A 23,314-nucleotide genomic window follows, 5' to 3' on the forward strand; every position below is an offset into this window, starting at 1 on the left:
CATAAATGAATTAGAAATTGTTAAAATAGGTTTATATTTGTAATATGTACTTCCTTAATTCTTCAAAATTTTATCTTCTAAACATGATTATATCTGATGTCCATATACTGTAGATTTGCCTCCAAGTTTTACAAACCCGGATTGATAATTAAATACTTGTGTTAATTTATGTTAATTAATTAACTCAACATTTTGGCGCCGTTGCCGGGGAGGCAATTATCAGCATAGTCAAATAGAAGATAAACAAAAACACTAAAAATTTAGTTAGTATAAATTTCTCTTAGTTATGTTTCTTTATTTTCTTCATCATCAACGACTCATAGGGAGTGGCCATTTGTCCTCTCGTGAACTACGCCAGCTCTTCCTCGTCGGTTTGGTATTTCAGTTACACTGTGGAATGAGTCATTCTCCATCTCAGCAGTCAAATCGGACCTCAAATCCTTATGCATCGCGGCTTAATCCCTTGTCAAATCCGGTTCCTTCATTGGGCGCATTCTCAGTTGTTAGATCTGGAGTCCCCAGATCCAACATTATTCGCTCATTTCGTGTGGTTGACTTGCTCGATCGTTAGTGTACGATGAGCGGTGGTTTTCTCTCTCCTCTGCCTGCCACGCGTCGAGCACTGAATGAAATCGCTAGGTTTCAACCAAATATGCTTACCACCCAAGGGTGTCCCCGATATACTGTCGGTTTTGGAGTGCGGGTCCTACCTTTAGCCTTTAGCACTTTCTCCACAGTTTTCCCTGCTTCCATGTGACCGAGCGCTTGGGGCTTTCCTTCTCGAGGGGTTTTTCCCAGAAATGCACAATTAGCGCTAAGTGTGCACCAGAAATGGCCTCCTCTTCCCGATCCGGGCTTCTTAGGTGCAAGTTTCGCCTCCTGCATGGTCTCCGTGGGCCTCGGTCAGCACGCTTTGACTGAGGTCCTCGTCGTTCCTCGTTGGTTGTAAACTGCCACTGTCCAGAGGTCTTCCTGATCGCTCTGTGCTCATAAATATTTGCAGTCTGCCCTATTTTGATATAGTCATGGTACTATGATAATCTTCATGGATCGAATTCGGATCGGGGACAAACAAATGACTTCCCTTGTTAAAGCATAAAGTGCATGGTTGACCTGACAGCTATTGACTCGATTCCAGAGGAGAAGGGGGACAATATGACTAAAGGCAAAAATAGGCAACATGGGATGAATGGTATGAAAATATGGATGGAATACTGTGACATGATAAAATGGTATGTGAAACAGACTCCATGGATCCAAAGGTGACTCATCGTAGATGCTCTAAACAAGGTTGACTCGATGATGCTACCACACAGAATAGGCACGACGGGGACCATGAAAACGTGAGAAAATGATGGTTTCTCATGACAAAAATCGACATGTGAGACAAAAAGTGCCAAGGGAAGGTGGCCCCCAAAGTACAAGTGTTATATATGAAGAAAATTTGATTTTAAAGGGTGACGAAGTGACCCTTCTTGGAAAAATGGCTTCCGGGTGAAGTGTCAAATCATCAAAAACTAAGAAAGACCCATTATAGTACTAGATGAGGGCTTTCCAATGGTGTTGATGGTTCATCAAACTGAGAAACGGTCTAGTGACAATGTGCGACAAACAAACTATGGGTTTTCCTATAAAAGGGCATTTTCCCTCCAAATTGAGAGGAGGAGAAGGCCCTAAATCTTATGGAGATCGTACCGGACAAACTGACCATCAGAATTGGGGTCTGTGACTTTCAAGAAGGTGCCTAGTTTGACTAAATATGGCCTTAATCCTTCTTGGAATGATGGTTCCTCGTGAAGATTTAAGGGAAGAGGAAAATGAGAATGAACTAATAGAGGAGGTCTAGAATCATCCTCACCCACTAAGTCAAACATGGGGACTATGTGGTAAATGTGGTATGACATAGAGTATAATATTTGAAGATATGGTATCAAACATCTACGATATGCGATGTGAATATGGCTCGCCAGAGAGGTTGGTAGGTCAAAATATCCAATGAATGGGAGGATAATTGACCATACCTAGATTGGTGGGGTTTAAGCCAAGACTAGGGTATCTAAACCCATCAACTTCACTATGGATGACGTATTTTGATTCCACAACATATTGGTCATGAGACTGCTATGGTAGGAGGTACACATGATGGTGCATATCATCCCAAAGGTAATTAGGCATAGACATTGTAGGTTTTAACCCCGTACAAAAATTACCTACATACAAATTCTAAAAAAAAAATAGAAAATAAACAATGGCGAAAGAATAACACATAAAACAAATATACATAGAGGTTTTCCCCTGGATCCCAAACCGAGACTAATAGATTGATTTTTCATTATATTCGTTTCAATGCTACAATACATATTTATACATGTTGAAGCATCCATAAACCCCAATTCATTAACCCTTTATTAGAACATAACTGTAGTTCCCTTGATCAGATCTATAAAATACCATGAATCGAAAACCATCACACCCAAAAACATGTGGGAAAACCATGCACAAAACCATAGGTAGGTTCTGTTAGCGCTTGAAATTTCACCTCAGGCTGAAAAAGGTAAACTCCAAGGCAACATCAAACCACTTAGCCTCGTAGCTAGTCCTACGGGGCAGGAGAGGGCTCTCTTCGGTCTATCTCGGCAAAGATCTTCAACGGGCAGAGATAATCAATAAAGAACACTGACTTTAGGCTAGTAAACTGATAAAAAGGTTTGATTTGGGATTTTTAGGGTTTTGGTGGAAAATTGGGGAAAGGCAATTTTGGGTGCGGGGATTGGACACAGTTTTCGCAGGGGGTTCTTTGGGGCAAGGTAGGAGACTGTATTGATGCCTTTGAAAGATTTGGATGGATGAGAATGAATGGTGAGGAGCTAAGGAGAGCAATAAAGCACCTTGAATTCTCCTTAAACAGCTGAAAACATTGATATTAAGCAAACTTAAAGGCAGAGCATAGCAATCATGAATTCTACCTTAACACTTCATTTGCCTAATTTGCAGAAGAAAACGTAAGAATATGATTCACATAACAAACTTACAAGTACAAAGAGAAACACACCATCAATACATGTAACCACAGGAATCCCAAAAAGGATTGCAAAACCCTGGTCTTCCTTTGCCAAAAATTGCAGAGATACAATGAGTAATACAATAGAAGCTTTCTCACTCAAGAGTCCAACCATGAAAATGACCAAGAAAGTACATAATATAGGCAATCTAACATCTTTCCTTGCCTCTAGGGGTCTAGTTCACTATCCTAGGAACTATTTCAACCAATTCCAAACTGAGCACTAAAATCTATGCAGTCAAAACAACTTGCCTCTATAAGCTAGGAAACCAATTCATTCATTAAATTTTTGCCTATTTCATGAATGAATCTTCTAGAAGAGATAAATAAGTGTCAAAGTATCATAAAATTACATCATGTACATCAAGGAGGATCAAAACCCACTCCAAAAAGTCAAACCTAGTCAAAACTGTGTTTTCCTGAGCTGTAGGTGCATTTCTGGAAAAATAGCCTGATGCGTAGCGCCCTGATTCTCAATGCGTAGCATGCCTTTGGGCCTGCTTTTGAGGCACTTACCTGAGTCCAAATGAAGAAAAAGTGGGCTTGTTGGAAAGGTCTGTATGTCTACCTTCCAACCCAAGTGGAATTTCCGAAATTGGTGACAATTTGCCCCTCCACAATTGCAACCTCCCAAGACTGCTTCCTGTGTGTCAAAAAAGTGGCAAAAAGTCATTTTTTGCTTTTTTTTTGATCTTCTGGAGGCTCAAAACTTGATGGAATCTCTTGGAAATTGCTGAGAAAGTGTATTTTTGCATGAAAAATCCAAAAATGCTGAGTTTTCATGAAAAGGAGTTGCCCATCTTCAGGGTAGCGCGCGGCGCGCTACGCGTTGGGGAAGAAAGCCTGTTTTTTTGCCCAAAAAATTCACAAATGACAAAAAATGCTCAATTTTTTTTGAAATTTGTGCAGAAGGTAAGTCATTTAGCACCATGCTCCTTCAAGGAAGCCTAAGCAAAGATGTGGAGGGGATCGGGCCTTTTTCTTCGTTTTAGTGCCTTGGCCAACCGTCCTTTGAGCACCTTCATTTTTGCCTTACATACGTGCATCCGAGCCCAATAATGGTTTTTCATGTTCCGGAGCATGTCCTTATCTTTGTTAGCCTTAGCCAACAACCTCTCCAAATGAGCGTTGACCCGGAGAAGCATAGCCTCTCGCTCAATGGGTACCAAATCACCGGGTCTCTTACGAGCCAAGTTGCGGTCTTCATGGATCCTCCGCAACTCATTGAGAGTGTGCTCATCCTCTAATTGCTTGTTGCACTGCTCTAAATATGTGATTTTCCATTGTGCCATCTCTAATTTTTCTTGCAACAAGCGATTCTCATCCTCCCGTTGCTGAATGATCTCCTTAAGCTCCGAGCTAGGAAAACGGGTGTCAAGATCAATGATGTCAATATCTGGATCACCTGACAATCCCTCCTCAATCATCAGTTGCTTGCCCCTCTCTGATACCTGTGCTGCTTTTAGAAACGAGGCCCCTTCCACCTGGTGTGGAGATAACACTTGCGGTGCTTATGAAGAAAGCGAGACCCCTTCCACCTGATGTGGAGAAAATACTTGCCGAGCTGATGCAAATAAGGCCCTGTGGCCTCTCTGATATGTGACCAATGGAGGGGAGCTGACATGTCTGGGCTCATGGATGTTATACTGCTGTGAAGGTCCTCCCTCCTCATGAACAACCTCAGGGGGTGGTGGTGCTGTGAAGAAATCTCGAGAGATGAAATCCTCCCATGGAATACCCTGCTGGGCCAACTGATGCATGACCACAATCTTGATCAAAGCATAATGGTAGATGCTCCTGTGTTGCTGTGCTGGGCTCTTTCTCTGCACCAAGGGCACCATCCTCTCAATATTCCAGCACATGAAAAATGGTATGTTCATCATCCGTACCCGTGTGAAATGCATCAACAAGCGGATATGGTACGAATACAAACGTGAAAATCTGCCCTCACAGGTGAAATAGCGAACGATGAGCCTCATCAAGGGTGCATACTCATCCCTCAAGAATCTGAAAGGAAATACACCAGTTAGGTGCCTCATATATACAGGTTTAATGTAGGGCTCATACTGGAATCTGTCCAACAGCTGGCGCTTGTTCCACTCTTCTCCAACATTGCGTATCCCTGTTGCTTGAGCAACAACCTCAGGTGACAATGTAAAATCCACCCCTGCAAGATTCACATGCCCGTTGTGCAAATGCAAAACAAACAAGCGGACCAATTCCCTGTGGTGTTGAATTTGGGAAATTCTCTTGCAATATCCATAGCATGATTGATGACGGAAACATGTGACTGCAAGTGGACAAGCTTGCAAATAGGCCAAAGAGGTGGGCTCCTCTCTCACATGCTGACCACCCTTACCACCCCTGTGAGGCCTCCTTGGCACCTCAACCTCCGGTGTTGACTCACGGTCATCACTTTGATCATAATCTGTTTCGGTTTCTGACATGGTTTCAAGAGCAAAATGGCTGAAATGTACTGCTGCTTCTGCACAAATGACCTGCTGTTTTGACTGTTTGAATGCTGCTCCAAGGGGACAAAAAACACAAGGGAGATGTTAGGGAGGGGGACTTTTGAGGGGATTTAGGGAAAATATATAAAAAAGGGAATTTAGGGAAGGAATTACGACACATACATCATCACATAATCATAATTTGTAGGGGTTTGATAGGAGGTAGGATTTAGGGAGATTTTATTGAATTTTAGGGATAGGGGTAGGGTTTTAGGGCTTTTGATATATATATATATATTTTGTTAGGGAGATTAGGTGAAAATGACAAGGGAGGGGATAATGGGAATGTGGGGAAATGAGGGAGTGAAAAAGGATGACCTTGGGCAGCAAATGTAAAACCCTAGCTCACATGCATTCAATTTTTTTTTTTTAAACATAATACATATGAATTTTCCATTTCAACTTGATGGCATTTGACACATTTTCACGCTCATGTTATCTTTACAAAGCAAGAACTTCAATGATTTGAGGCCTACCTGAAGAAATTGAGGAGGAAGAAGTCGATTTGTGGCTCACTGGCAAATTTCTGAAGGTGGAAACCCAACGCGTAGCGCGCGGGCTCTGGAGCGTAGCGCGCACCCAACGCGTAGCGCCCGACCAATTTTTGCACTGCAGAGACTGCCCTGACGTGTAGCGCACGGCCAACGCGTAGCGCGCAGGCCTTGATGCGTTGCGCGCAGGTGCAGTCACCAAATTCGCCCAGTTTCACACTAAATCGCCTTTCACACTTGCTCTTGGAGTCTTGGAGGCAAAAGAATTACAAAATGAGGAGAGAGGAGCTTTTATAAGCTTGATTTAAATTTATTTCCCCTCAAACCCACTTTATAATGTTTATGCAATGACACTTTTTAAAACTAATTGCTGCTGACTTGTGGTTTCCTTTTGTCATGAAATTGGTTGAAATGATGCTTTTTCTTGAAAAGTTTTGCAGGAATAGCTTCTGAGGAGTCTTGGCAAAGGAGACCAAGGCCGCATGCCAACTTCTGAAGAATTTGAATTTTTTACAAATTTTTACAAAAATGAGAAAATGACCTTGCCTTCAAAAACAGGGTTTTTGAACTCAAGATAGAAATTAGCTATACAATATGAAATCCTTTGAAATGATGCTTTGATGAACATCCCTCTGGCCTGCTGGGCATTTATTGACCTCAAAAGACATGAACTCAAAAGACAAAATTGGAATAAACACTAGACCTAAGACCTTGATTTCAAGACAAGACGAATGACCCTGTAAGGAATTTATTGACTGAAACAAACTTGATCCAGCAATGCCAAGAGGGGAATAAATGACACAAGCTCCTCCATCAGGGTTATGGCATGCCTAATGGAATGCAATAAGATGATACTGATGAGACACCTACTTATGCAAATGCAAAGATATTTGATCGCTGATGGAGGGCTACTAGACCGACTCTAACATTGGCTCCAATGGGGATGGTAGCTCCTTGGAGGTGCCAAGAACCTTAGACCTCTGGGAGAGCAGACCAGTGCCTTTCAATCATTGGGAAATGGAGTCATTATTTACATATTTGACCCAAACTAGGACAACTTTATTGACTTGACAACTGACTGAAAATTGGACCAATTTTGACTCAAACTGACTTCAACTTTAAACAGAAAATGAACTGATACAAACAACATGAAAAACTCACACCAACTAATCTTCATCTTCAGAATTATAGCCTTCACTGCGGGCCCCAGACTAAAGATGAAAGATCAGTTCACACTTGTAGTGGAATCAAAGTAAAATGGTAATTACAATGATAATGACTAGAGCAGTAAATGCTCAAACATGTTACCTTTTAAGCAGTCGACCATTGACCGACCCTCCGAGACAATCATCACCGTTCATTTCTTTGAGAAGTAGGCATTTGGACCACGGTATGCTACAATTTTGTAGGGACCTTTCCATAAGTTGTCAAACTTTCCATGTTTCCCTTTGTCTCCATTTCGGGCATCCCACCTCAAAACAACATCATCTATTTGGAAATCATCCGGTTTTGATTTCCTGTCATATATTTTCTTTATGCGCTCTTGCAACTTGAGAGTATTATGAAGAACCTCCTCCCATGTCTGCTGTAAATGAATCATTTGACCAATTCGCCTTTGCATGGGATCCTCCTCACCACCAGCTTCTTGAAGCAACTTTGCTACCGGAATACTAAGTGAAGTAGGAAACACTGCATCTGTCCCATAAACCAGTTCAAAAGGTGACATACCAATTGACGTTTTCTAACTTACACGATCAACCCATAATGCATTTACTAACTTTTTGTGCCAGCTCTTCTTATTGATTTCCAACAATTTCTTTATGATGTTTACCAAGGATTTATTCGAAGATTCAGCCAGCCCATTTCCTTGCATATGATAGGCGGTCGAATGCCCCAAACTGATATTATATTTGTAGCAAAAATCAACCATCTTCTTCGATTTAAATGCTGCTGCATTATCTATAATCAGCTTATGTGGACAGCCGAAACATGACAATATGTTATTTTCAAGGAAAGAAATAATTACCAAGTCCGTGGCCTGCCGGGTGGGAATGGCTTCAATCCATTTCGTGAAGTAATCGGTGGCTGTCAATATCCATCGATGCTGTCCGGAATATGCTGGATGAATTTCGCCGATGAAATCCAAGCCCCACTGCTGAAATGGTGCGCTGACTTCAATGGGATTGAGAGGCAATGGTTGTAATTTCTGCTTTCCTTGAAAAATTTGACATTCATGACAACTCTTGACTGCTTTATATACATCTGAAAACAATGAAGGCCAATAAAAACCTGCCCTTAAGATCTTGTTTGCCGTGGTGTTCCAAAACAAGTGGCCCCCACAGTCACCTTTGTGGAAATCCTCTACAACTCTCTTAGCTTCCTCCTCGACCAAACAATTCAACAATATTCCACCGAGGTCTTTCCAATATAGTGCAGATTTTATGATGCAAAATTTGGAAGCCTTTAATTTCAATGTCCTAGCTTTGTTTCGAGACATCCCAGGAGGTGAAGACAAATTTTGAAGCACATATACAATATCAGCATACCAAGGAGAAGAAACAAAGATGTCAGATACCTGTAGTGCTGAATTCTCCTCGTCTTCATCGGATAGGGTAGCAATCAAATTAATGTCTAGGACATGGAGATTTGTTTCAGCCATCAATTTAGCGAGACCTTGACCCTTGATCAGCTTGGTAGGCTTAATTTCCACATCATATTCTAATAGCGTAGCAATCCACTTACCCCGCCTTCCTTCTGGTTCCGCTTGTACCAAAATATCTTTAACAGCCGCGTTAGGAACATATGCCACAATGTGGGAATTCAGTATGTACACACGGAAATCTTTCAAGGCTTCTACCAGCGTCAATTCTTGTTTTTCAATGATATTATACTTCAGCGCTCTGTCCCTTATAATACGACTAAAAAAAGCAATGGGCTTCTCAACTCCATCTCTCTTTTGCATCAGCACAGCTGCCAATGTATGCTCAGAAGCAAATGAAAATAGAATAAAATCTTGTGTATAATCCGGGCTGATTAGAGTTGGGGCTGAAGATAAAATTAACTTTACCAAATTGAAAGACTTTACCGCCTCTTTGGTCCATTTGAGCTGGCTGTCCTTTTTTAGCATGCTAGTGATTTCTCTGAGGTGTTTGGCAAGATTCGGAATAAAGCGACACAGAAAATTCAACTTGCAATTAAAGGACTAAATCTCCTTCTTGTTTCGGGGCTGCTCTAATTGCTGAATAGCTTCCACACGTGCAGGATCTATACGAATGCCATCTTTGGAAATGATGTGGCCCAACAGCTTGCCTTCACTCATGGCGAAAAGGCTCTTCTTTGGATTCAATGAGATACCATATTTTCTGCACTTTTGAAACACCATTGTTAAATGATACAAATGTTCTTCATCAGATTTAGAAAACACAGATAAATCATCAAGATAAACGGCCAAAAAGACATCCTTCTCATTAGAAAAGGCCATGTCCATCGCCCGCTGAAAGGTAGCACCTGCATTTTTCAATCCAAACGACATCTTGGCATAATGAAATGTCCCCCATGGAGTAGTGAATGCAGTCTTGTCGCGGTCATCCTCATGCACCAAAATCTGATTGTACCTAGAATAACCATCAAGTAGCGACATCCTTGATGCCCCAACTACCCGCTGCAATATATGATCCATCTTGGGCAGCGGATAATTGTCCTTTAGCGACACCTTATTCAGATTTCTGAAGTCTATACACAAGCGGATCTCACCGGTCTTCTTTCTCACGGGCACCAAGTTGGAAATCCAGTCGGAAAATCTGATTGGCACTATAATTCCAGACTTGTAAAACCTGTTAACTTCTTTCTCAATCAAATGCAGCAACTTAGGATTAATTCTTCTCAACTTTTGTCGAAAAGGATTTTGATTTGGATTTATGGGAATGGTATGCTGAATGATACTTGTGTCATAAGTTTTCAAATCTGAATAATCCCATGCAAAAACATTAGAAAACGAAGACAACAATATGATATATTCTTTCTTTACCTTTGGCGACAATGCTTTCGATAGTTTCACCATCTTTGGATTTTCAGTTGTTCCGACATTCACTTCTTCAAAACCTTCTTCCGTTGGCCTCAAAGTTGGTTTGCGGGCCACGTCATCTTGATCAAACAACTCCTCCAAAGGAATTAATCCTTTAGGAATAAAATTATCTTTAAGTTGCAATACATCCATCTGATTTACTTCCTCAGGTTCTGTATCTATGGAGATATCTTTGAACTCACCTTCAACTTGCAGAAAATCCTTGATTTCTTCGTCATCTTGGAAAACTTGCCAACATCTTTGATTGTCTGGAACTGTAGGATGGTGCTTCACATAAATCTCAAACGTATTGCTGGAATTCATGGGAATTTTTAGATTTCTTGCTGCCTTAGTCAATGCATCCGCAACACCATTTTGGATACGGGGCACACATGTCAAAGTATGTTCAGAAAACAGCTTCAAGATATCTAGGACAACATTTCGATATGCTCGCATACGAGGATGCTTGGCCTGGAACTCACCTTTCACTTTCTTTATAACCAACTCGGAGTCGCCATATACTACTATCTTCTTTGCCTTAAGCTTCCGAGGGATTTTCAGGCCAACATTGAGAGCCTCATATTCCGCCTCATTGTTTGAACAATCGAATGCCAATTTGTAAGAACATACTCTTACCTTGCTTGGGACTTTGTTTCGGACAGAAAATGGACTTCGAATCCACACACCTATACTAGCACCATCGCTGCCCACAACGCCATCAAAATCCATGGTCCAAAGACCATCCTCATCGTCCTCTAAGTGCTGAAAAGGTATTGTCTCTGCATTTTCTGTTTGCTGCCTATTGGTTTCAGCTGTTGACTCTATGACAGTGGACCTTTCTTCACTTTCCTTTCTCAAAATTTCTCTAAACTTTTCTGTAATGTCTGATATATCTTTTGCTTGAACTAACTGACTATCTATCTCATTAAAATTATCCGCAAACAAAACAAATGACTCTAAATCTGTATGTACATAATTTACAGGATGATTAACTGGCTTTTCCTTACTAGTGATCATGTATTTCATTTTTTGTTCCCGATATAATTTCCTCATCTGACTGAAAACCGGGATTGTAGCATAAGAAAAATCGAGCTGAAGTGTACCTTTGAGCTTAGCTGCCCAAGATCTCGAAAGCAACATTCCGAATCGCGGAGGAATATCCGCCACCACCACATCCATCAAAACATTCTTAGCTGGAATTTGATCTAGGCTTACCACCAAGTCCTTGATCAAACCGATACATTTTACCCGGCTGGAATCAAATGAATACAGATCATGATATTTTCTTGTGATATCCAATCCCAACCTTTCCATGATTGCTTTCGGCATCAAATTATGCGAAACTCCCGAGTCAAACATAGCATTATGTAAAACATACTCATGCAATCGCAAACTGATATAGAATGGAGGAACATCACTTTCGGGAGACTCACCATTTAAAGCGGGCCCAAAAATCAATTCCGGCTGATCATCTTCTACATTCACCGTGTCTAGCATTGGATCAAAATTCAGCATCTTGGAGATTTGGCCTCGGTAAGTGCTGTTATTCATGATTTTTGTCAAAGGAATGGACACTTTCAACTTCGAAATTTCATTCTCCAAACTGAAAGCTAAAACCTTCTCACCTTCTTTGGCCGGAACTTCTCTTTTTTCAACTTTATCTCTCGGTGTACTTGATGGCTGATCTATCTTGCTTGCTGATGATGATTGACCTGCTGAGGGATCAATTATGTCTTTTCCTTTTGTCTGTGGGGAAGATGAATCATTTTTTGCTGAAGTATATTTCCTTTTCTGAATGGGATTTATGGGAACAACTCGGTTTCTTAATTGTATCTGCTGAGCGGACAAAGAATTGAGATATCCTCTTTGGTATTCCTCCGATTCTTCCTCAAGTACTACCTCATTTGATAAGATATAGTTCTCATCCTGATGTATGACGAAATTTCTCACAAATTCTTCTTCTTCTGTAATATAGGTAGGCAGATCATCAAGAGTGAAAAAGTGATTTTCCTCTCCTATAGTATCACCTTCATCCTCGGATTCTTGGCTAACAAAATTCTGCTGAAGCGGAGGTTTTACTTGCTGCTGAACTGCTGTTTCTTGTGCCCTTGTTTCACGCTGCTTGATTCTGTATTGTGGCTGCTGTGGACCTCGGAAATTAGGATTACGGATCTGCGGTTCCGGCTTGCTGAGATGAGTATTTTCAAGCAACGTAACTACCTTGCGAAGGAGCTGATCTGATGTAGAAGCTTCTTCTTTGATTGTCACTTGCTTTTCGGCTTTCATCCTTGCTCTCTTATCATTCAAATTCGCTTCAACACTAACAACGATTTTCTGCATATCCTCCAAGGTAGGAGGATCTCTATCTCTCAATGAATAAGCCATCTCCGGATCAAAGCCATCCGGTAATTTGAGAAGTGCTAATTTTCTAGATGGCCTTAAATCATCTGGAATAGCATTGTAAACTGTGTTAAATCTGATAATGTAATCTTGAACGGACTCACCATGATTGCGCTTGAGATTGTTGTACTCAGCATTGATCTGAATTGGATCCTTTCTGATTTCCCATCGATCTAGAAACTGCCTCTGAAGTGCTTCCAAGGTGGGTATGCTTCTAACAGTCAAACCTCTGAACCATTTTCTTACTTCTCCATCAAATGTTTGCACAAACAAACGCATAGTCACATCCTCTTCATCTATCTCATATAGATCAAAGAAAATCGTCATTTTGTCTATATGTTGCTGAGCAGAGACACTTTGAGGAGTGCCATCAAACATAGGGATTTTACTCTGGTAGTCGACTGGCATATCATGCAGATTTTGGGGAAGAGCAAGGGGAGCAAATCGGGCAGCCATTGCTTTGGGTAAATTGGGTCTAGGAGTAGCAGGTGGAGTAGGTGTAGCTATAGTATGAGGAGTATGAGGAGGAGAAGTGGTATGGGATGTAGAGGGTGAACCAACTGTAGATTCTGGATAAGTGATTATAGGAGAAACAAAAATAAAAGGAGGATTGGTCTGCTCATGCGCCGTGATAGTGGATCCAATATGAACATATATAGTTTCAACGAACTCAGCAAGATTGGTAGCGTGAATATCTGACTGAAGAGTTCTTAGGATGAAATTTTCAACCAATTTATTGTGTCTCTCAATTTCAAGGGCAGTAGCAAAATCAGGGTTGGGAACTAGAGAATCAAGTGCACTTTCAGATTTGGTTTTGAACAAGGACAACTCAAAACTCTCGTCAAAATCAATGTCTTCAAGATACTCAAAAATAGCTGGACATGAATGAGATTTGAATATATGACCAGAATCTGAAGCCAGTTTGGATATCAAGGAACAAATAGCCAATCAGCCTGTGAAAACTCTTAACTAATCATCCAAAAGTTCATAGTTTGCAAATATACTGGGGTGAAATGCAAATGAAGTGTTACATTTACAAGCTCACGGAGGTCGACTGAAGCAACGTTTATCTACTTGCGTTGATGCAAAGCAAGAGAGTTTTTGAAGGCTACCTGGCGTATCTTCAGACTTCGTCTAAGCCTTATGAAATAAACACATCAATCAACAAACAATTTGTTCTCCCCAGTATGGTCGCTAGTATGTTAGCGCTTGAAATTTCACCTCAGGCTGAAAAAGGTAAACTCCAAGGCAACATCAAACCACTTAGCCTCGTAGCTAGCCCTACGGGGCAGGAGAGGGCTCTCTCCGGTCTATCTTGGCAAAGATCTTCAAAGGGCAGAGATAACCAATAAAGAACACTGATTTTAGGCTAGTAAACTGATAAAAATGTTTGATTTGGGATTTTTAGGGTTTTGGTGGAAAATTGGGGAAAGGCAATTTTGGGTGCGGGGATTGGACACAGTTTTCGCAGGGGGTTCTTTGGGGCAAGGTAGGAGACTGTATTGATTCCTTTGAAAGATTTGGATGGATGAGAATGACTGGTGAGGAGCTAAGGAGAGCAATCAATCACCTTGAATTCTCCTTAAACAGCTGGAAACATTGATATTAAGCAAACTTAAAGGCAGAGCATAGCAATCATGAATTCTACCTTAACACTTCATTTGCCTAATTTGCAGAAGGAAAAGTAAGAAGATGATTCACATAACAAACTTACAAGTATAAAGAGAAACACACCATCAATACATGTAACCACAGGAATCCCAAAAAGGACTGCAAAACCCTGGTCTTCCTTTGCCAAAAATTGCAGAGATACAATGAGTAATACAATAGAAGCTTTCTCCCTCAAGAGTCCAACCATGAAAATGACCAAGAAAGTACATAATATAGGAAATCTAACATCTTTCCTTGCCTCTAGGGGTCGAGCTCACTATCCTAGGAACTGTTTCAACCAATTCCAAACTGAGCACTAAAATCTAGGCAGTCAAAACAACTTGCCTCTATAAGCTAGGAAACCAATTCATTCATTAAATTTTTGCCTATTTCATGAATGAATCTTCTATAAGAGATAAATAAGTGTCAAAGTATCATAAAATTACATCATTTACATCAAGGAGGATCAAAACCCACTCCAAAAAGTCAAACCTAGTCAAAACTGCGTTTTGCTGAGCTGTAGGTGCATTTCTGGAAAAATAGCCTGATGCGTAGCGCCCTGATTCTCAACGCATAGCGCGCCTTTGGGCCTACGTTTGAGGCACTTCCCGGAGTCCAAATGAGGTAAAAGTGGGCTTGTTGGAAAGGTCGGGAGGTCTACATTCCAACCCAAGTCGATTTTCTGAATTTGGGGACCATTTGCCCCTCCAAAATTGCAACCTCCCAAGATTGCTTCCTGTGTGTCAAAAAAGTGGCAGAAAGTCATTTTTTGCTTGTTTTTTGACCTTCTGGAGGCTCAAAACTTGATGGAATCTCTTGGAAATTTCTGAGAAAGTGTATTTTTGCATGAAAAATCCAAAAATTCTGAGTTTTAATGAAAAGGAGTTGCCCATCTTCAGGGTAGCGCGCGGCGCGCTACGCGTTACGGAAGAAAGCCTGTTTTTTTGCCCAAAAAATTCACAAATGACCACAAATGCTCAAATTTTTTTGAAAATTGTGCAGAAGGTAAGTCATTTAGCACCATGCTCCTTCAAGGAAGCCTCAGCCAAGATGTGGAGGGGATCGGGCCTTTTTCTTCGTTTTAGTGCCTTGGCCAACCGTCCTTTGAGCACCTTCATTTTTGCCATACATACGTGCATCCGAGGCCAATAATGGTTTTTCATGTTACAGAGAATGTCCTTATCTTTGTTAGCCTTGGACAGCAACCTCTCCAAATTAGCATTGACCCGGAGAAGCATAGCCTCTCGCTCAATGGGTACCAAATCACCGGGTCTCTTACGAGCCAAGTTGCAGTCTTCATGGATCCTCCGCAACTCATTGAGAGTGTGCTCATCCTCTAATTGATTGTTGCGCTGCTCTAAATATGTGATTTTCCATTGTGCCATCTCTAATTTTTCTTGCAACAAGCGATTTTCATCCTCGCGTTGCTGAATGATCGCCTTAAGCTCTGAGCTAGGAAAACGGGTGTCAAGATCAATGATGTCAATATTTGGTTCACCTGACAATCCCTCCTCAATCATCGGCTGCTTGCCCCTCTCTGATACCTGTGTTGCTGTCAGAAACGAGGCCCCTTCCACCTGGTGTGGAGATAACACTCGCGGTGCTTATGAAGAAAGCGAGACCCCTTCCACCTGATGTGGAGAAAATACTCGCCGAGCTGATGCAAATAAGGCCCTGTGGCCTCTCTGATATGTGACCAATGGAGGGGAGCTGACATGTCTGGGCTTAGGGATGTTATACTGCTATGAAGGTCCTCCCTCCTCATGAACAACCTCAGGGGGTGGTGGCGCTGTGAAGAAATCTCGAGAGATGAAATCCTCCCATGGAATACCCTGCTGGGCAAATTGATGCATGACCACAATCTTGATCAAAGCATAATGGTAGATGCTCCTGTGTTGCTGTGCTGGGCTCTTTCTCTGCACTAAGGGCACTATCCTCTCAATATTCCGGCACATGAAAAATGGTATGTTCATCATCCGTACCCGTGTGAAATGCATCAACAAGCGGATATGGTACGAATACAAACGTGAAAATCTGCCCTCACAGGTGAAATAGCGAATGATGAGCCTCATCAAGGGTGCATACTCATCCCTCAAGAATCTGAAAGGAAATACACCAGTTAGGTGCCTCATATATACAGGTTTAATGTAGGGCTCATACTGGAATCTGTCCAACAGCTGGCGCTTGTTCCACTCTTCTCCAACATTGCGTATCCCTGTTGCTTGAGCAACAACCTCAGGTGACAATGTAAAATCCACCCCTGCAATATTCACATGCCCGTTGTGCAAATGAAAAACAAACAAGCGGACCAATTCCCTGTGGTGTTGAATTTGGGAAATTCTCTCGCAATATCCATAGCATGATTGATGACGGAAACATGTGATTGCAAGTGGACAAGCTTGCAAGTAGGCCAAAGAGGTGGGCTCCTCTCTCACATATTGACCACCCTTACCACCCCTATGAGGCCTCCTTGGCACCTCAACCTCCGGTGTTGACTCACGGTCATCACTTTGCTCATAATCTGTTTCGGTTTCTGACATGGTTTCAAGAGCAAAATGGCTGAAATGTACTGCTGCTTCTGCACAAATGACCTGTTGTTTTGACTGTTTGAATGCTGCTCCAAGGGGACAAAAAACACAAGGGAGATGTTAGGGAGGGGGAATTTTGAGGGTATTTAGAGAAAATATATAAAAAAGGGAATTTCGGGAAGGAATTACGACACATACATCATCACATAATCATAATTTGTAGGGGTTTGATAGGAGGTAGGATTTAGGGAGATTTTATTGAATTTTAGGGATAGGGGTAGGGTTTTAGGGCTTTTGATATCTATATCTATATATATATATATATATATATATATATATATATATATATATATATATATATATATATATATATATATATATATATTTGTTAGGGAGATTAGGTGAAAATGACAAGGGAGGGGATAATGGGATTGTGGGGAAATGAGGGAGTGAAAAAGGATGACCTTGGGTAGCAAATGTAAAACCCTAGCTCACATGCATTCGAATATTTTTTTTAAAACATAATACATATGAATTTTACATTTCAACTTGATGGCATTTGACACATTTTCACGCTCATGTTATCTTTACAAAGCAAGAACTTCAATGATTTGAGGCCTACCTGAAGAAATTGAGGAGGAAGAAGTCGATTTGTGGCTCACTGGCAAATTTCTGAAGGTGGAAACCCAACGCGTAGCGCGCGGGCTCTGGAGCGTAGCGCGCACCCAACACATAGCGCCCGACCAATTTTTGCACTGCAGAGACTGCCCTAACGCGTAGCGCACGCCCAACGCGTAGCGCGCAGGCCCTAATGCGTAGTGCGCAGGTGCAGTCACCAAATTCGCCCAGTTTCACACTAAATCACCTTTCACACTTGCTCTTGGAGTCTTGGAGGCAAAAGAATTACAAAATGAGGAGGGAGGGGCTTTTATAAGCTTTATTTAAATTTATTTCCCCTCAAACCCACTTTATAATGTTTATGCAATGACACTTTTTAAAACTAATTGCTGCTGACTTGTGGTTTCCTTTTGTCATGAAATTGGTTGAAATGATGTTTTTTTCTTGAAAATTTTTGCAGGAATAGCTTCTGAGGAGTCTTGGAAAAGGAGACCAAGGCCGCATGCTGACTTCTGAAGAATTTGAATTTCTTACAAATTTTTACAAAAATGAGAAAATGACCTTGCCTTCAAAAACAGGGTTTTTGAACTGAAGGTAAAAATTAGCTATACAATATGAAATTCTTTGAAATGATGCTTTGATGAACATCCCTCTGGCCTGCTGGGCATTTATTGACCTCAAAAGACATGACCTCAAAAGACAAAATTGGACTAAACCCTAGACCTAGGACCTTGATTTCAAGACAAGACCAATGACCCTGTAAGGAATTTATTGACTGAAATAAACTTGATCCAGTAATGCCAAGAGGGGAATAAATGACACAAGCTCCTCCATCAGGGTTATGGCATGCCTAATGGAATGCAATAAGATGATACTGATGAGACACCTACTTATGAAAATGCAAAGAGCTTTGATCGCTGATGGAGGGCTACTAGACCGACTCTAACAGGTTCGCCCACCTAATATAGGGTCCAAATATTTTTTCCCACTACTGGGGCTAGTCGTGGAAAGAGTATAACACAACCCAACATTCTCCCACATGTTGTTTTTTTTTCCACAGGGGGCCACATGAGAGCTTAGTTGATTATCCAGCTCTGCAATGCCCATTTTTTCTCTACAACAAGAGAACTTCTCAGAGTTCACAAATATTGTCAATGCATCTACAGTATTCTTCAAAGTGTCCACCTTTCCCAACAACACCTTTTTGTCTTCTATCATATCCCTCACAAAGTGATACTGAACATCAATGTGATTTTTCTTTGAAAGGTATGAAGGGTTCTTTGCCAAGAAAATTGCACTTTGGCTGGCACAGTCTATCCTTATATCTCCCTCTACTAACCCCATACTTGAACACAAACTCTGCAACCAAATTGCTTCCTTGCTTGCATGAGTGGCTGCCATGTATTCTGCCTCTGTAGTTGATAGTGCCACTAAACATTGTTTCTTACTCATCTAACTGACTGCACCTCCAAATAGGTTAAACACATACCCATTTGTAGATCTTCTCTTATCCAGATCTCCATCTTAGTTTGCATTAAAAAAGCCACGGATGTCCAAAAATCTGTTTAATATTGGTCTTCCTTGGTAGCACAAACCATAATAACTAGTGCCATGAAAATACCTGAAAACCCACTTCACTACCGTCCAATGCTCCTTCCCTGGTTTTGACATAAACCTACTCAATACTCCCACTGCATGTGGAATGTCTAGTCTAGTACAACCCATCACATACATCAGGCTACCAATTTCACTTGCATATGGAACACAGGACATGCCGTCTTCCTCTTCTTGTATTTTGGGACATTGTTCAGTAGATAACTTTACACCTACAGGAATAGGAACCTTCACCGGTTTACTATCCTGCATATTAAACCTCTACAATATTGTCTCGACATATTTTCTCTAGTTTAACCAGAGCTTCCTCTTTTACCTGATATCTTTAATTTCCATGCCCAAAATATAGTTTGCAGCACCAAGATCTTTTATGTTGAATTTGGAGGACAATTAGGTCTTCAAATCCTAGATAATTTCTTTGTCATTTCTAACCAGAAACATATCATCCACATACAAGACCAGATAAATAACACTGTCACCAATTAATTTAAAATACACACAACGATCTTCTTTGCTTTTGGTGAAGCCAATTCCCCATATAAACATATCAAATTTCTGATACCACATCCTTGGTGATTGTTTTAACCCATACATATACTTTTTTAACTTGCATACTAGTTCTTTCTTACCCTTCACCGTAAAGCCTTTAGGTTGCTTCAGTAGATCTCCTCTTCCAGATCCCCATGAAGAAATGTTATCTTCACATCCATCTGTTCTACCTCAAAATCAAAAGCAACAAAAACAGATAAAAGTAATCTAATAGAAGCTACCTTGGAAAAAAGAGAAAAAATATCACCAAAATCAATTCCCGGCACCTGGGAATAGCCTTTTGCTACCAACCGAGCTTTATATTTCTCCACCTTTCCTTCTGCATTCATCTTATTCTTGAGCACCCATTTGCTGCCAATGGGTTTCCTTCCAGTTGACAACTCCACCAGATCCCAAGCCTCAATTTTGTGCAAAGATGCCATTTTATCAACCATGGCCTCCTTCAAGAGTTTTCCATCCTCTGAATCTACTACTTCCTTCACAGTTCTGGGATCATAATCAATAATAGATAAAGAAAAATTTGAACAGAAATTAGATGGACTATACCTTTCTGGCTGCCTTCTTTCTCGAACTGATCTTCTCACAACCGGAGTTTGTGGCTCTTCATCTTCTGATTTCTCTTCTACTCTAGAGTTTGATTCTTCCTCCTTAAGATCAAAATCCATCTTCTCAGGTTCCTTTGGTTGGACTTCATGTTTAATAACATCTTTCACCTCTCTGAATACTACATCTCGACTATACACAACCTTGTTACTCGGTTCGAATGCTTGTAATCGTTTAAACCATCCTTATACCCAATAAATATGCACTTTTCAGATTTACTATCCAACTTTTTTCTTTTCTCCTTTGGAAAATGTACATATGCATCACATCCAAATACTCTCAGATGTGAAAGAGAAGGTTTCTTACTAGTCCATACTATGGTGAAGTAAAATTATAAGTGCAGACACAAACAAATTCTTGTAGCCCGATAATGGGTCTAGCCACAGCTGATACATTCTATGGAATATTTCCTTAAGTTAGAACCAATTAAGAGGGCCTACCTTTTAGTACACTTATATTGCTTGATGATGTCCTTGCTTGCTTGCTCTAGCTATCTCTCGCTTCCTTCTTCAAACACCTAAAACAAGTAAACAACAAAAAACAACAATCGTGATAATAGACAAATTGTAATTCAACCTACTTAACAAGTCAAGAAACATTAAGCCATGAATATGTAAGATGAAAAATCATGTAGGAAATCAATCAATAGTTGCATATATATTGAATCAAGAAGAGATTACAACCATTGTGTTGACATTTTCGTTTTCCTCTGACAGGATCAGGTTCCCACACACTTCTGCTAGCATTCCATGATGGTCTCAACAACAATAGTCTTAAGGCTCTTCCCTTTAGGCTTCACTCCAAACCAAATCACACTTCTCCCTCACACAACTAGAGAGATATAACTATGAATAGCTTGTTGTTTACTCCAAACATAATTAGCACTAGCACACCAATATTAATGCTTCAACACTAACCCTAGCTTGTGCTTGGGAAAAAAGAGAGGTTTATATAGGATAAATGGATGGGAGATTGATCCTCTTCTCATGCGAGAAGGTATTATCCCTTGACGTAGTTCCATCATTATAGGGTAAAGGATCCCAAACTTACATCCTCGACCCCATCCAACCAAACCATTACCAGACTTCCATTACGAAGCTCCTAGAGCTGGAAACTTCGGCTCTTTATTTAAAAAACTTTCCATAAGAGGACTGATGCAAATGGAACAAAGCTCAGTCACTCCGGTCGGTGCTAGGGATAATGCTAATCCCTACATATCAACACGAGGAAGACAAGGGCCATTACTGCTGGTCTTGTAAATTAGGCAAAACAAAATTTTCAGGGGAAATGGTGCAAAAGGGAATTGATCTGCTCATGAAGAGGGACACAATGGGGGTTTATTCATGAAGGGAAAGCATGTAGGGTTCACTGTAGAGGTCCTCCAGGATCAAGGAATGGGGATTATAGGGATAGTGACAAAGTGTTGTGTAACATATGCCCCCTAAAGCGTGAAGGCCGAACTAGAGTGAGGGATGAAACACTTTATAAATCAGTGCAGGGAACCATACTCTGCCGTCGAAAAACTTGCAATCAAGTACATATACATATACATAACTGAGAACTCTATCAAATGATACATGAATCATGCCATGGACACAACCATCCAAAGAATGATCATGTAAATGGATCCAGGTATGGGTGTAGCCATTCGCCAAAGAGAATCATAATGAAACCAAGGTATGGTCGCAACCATCAAAAAATGAGAAAGATCACATATGATAACTCATGGTATGGTTGCAACCATCCATCTGAAAGAGACATGTAGATCAAAATAACCATGTCACATCACTTTGCAACTTGAAATTTGGTGATCTGAGCCCAGGGTCTTGCGCTCCAACAAGACCTGATCAAAGTACAAATCCTAACATGTGAATAGATGTGTTGACGTTTGTTATCACTTAGGAATTCTAATGCCAAAATTTCTCATACTAGCTTGATGACAAAGGTTAGTGTTAGTCTAAGTTTGATTTCGTTTTTCCTTAGAGTCTGAGTCTTAGGAGGTCTTGAGTCAAGTATGCATTCTCATCCATCATCGGTCACCCTCATTCATCACCAATCTCATAGCCATGTGTCAGTTTGATTTAAAAAAAAATCATTATGTACCACACAGCCTTTTTTAGGTGATTGCGTAGCGCATGTAACCATTTTGAAGTATTTTCGCAGCGCATAAATCCTTTTAGCAGTTTCGAAGCACAAAGGTCCATTAGGTGATTACGCAGCGTGATAGGTTTTAGGTGATTTTGCAACGCATTATTCAAAATTTACACTGACCGCGCTGCGAAATCAGAGATCCATGCATTCCACAGCGAATCTTTCCCCAACTGTCAAATCTGTCAAATTAACCTATGACTATGTCATTCATTATCTGTTTATGCACTCCATACATCATCTCCAACTGCTTATCACCATCATTGCAACCACTAGGTACGTTGGTACATATGGAATACAAGTTCCAAGGAAAGCCAGATATGCACAGTTGTAATGATGATTGTAAGCCTTGCGTGAGAAACAAATCTGCAAGATTTCAATTTGAAAAAACATTGTCATCAAGCGAGGCAGCTATTAGGTGAGGCAAAAATTCAAGCAAGTATAGGAGATACCACCAAGGGCAGAAGAAACAGGTTGAAGACTTAAAGATACAATTGAACCAGCAAAAAAGGATCTCCATAAAGAAATCTCACTTCAAGTAAGGATATATTTCAAAGTTTTGGTAGTTTTGCTTGGTATAATATTTTCAAACATTCCCATTCAGTTTTGGAAGGTCTTGAAATAGTTGAAAGAATGTTTTAATAGCAAAGTGCTCAAATAGCAAAGTTTTGGGTTGAAACTGTGATTTTTGAAACAACTCAGCAGTTTCGTAGTGCGCTACGAAAGTGCTGAAGGTGACAGTTTTGTTTTTTGAGGATCTACCTTGAAAGAAAAAGAAGATTATTTTGAAAGGGATGTTGCTGCAGAGGTTTAATAAGATCACTTGAGAAGTTTTGAGCCCTAATCAAAAGGAAAATTCAAGAAATGAAGATACATACACATGCTAAACCTTGCACTACGAAATCACTGAAGCAACCTTTTTCAGGAGAAAAACTGTTTTAGGTAGTCAACTACCAAGAGGTCTCTAGAGCAACTGAAAGCATAGTTTTAGAAATTGAAAGAGGTTTTTATTCCTAACATACTGAAATAGAAAAACCGCTTTCAGTTTCTTCAAATTAATTATGAGCTTGGAGAAATTG

This window comes from Pinus tabuliformis, chromosome 6 (assembly GCF_031772625.1).
Source record: "Pinus tabuliformis cultivar Carrire ecotype Pingquan chromosome 6, CPIR1, whole genome shotgun sequence".
NCBI classification, from domain to species: domain Eukaryota; kingdom Viridiplantae; phylum Streptophyta; class Pinopsida; order Pinales; family Pinaceae; genus Pinus; species Pinus tabuliformis.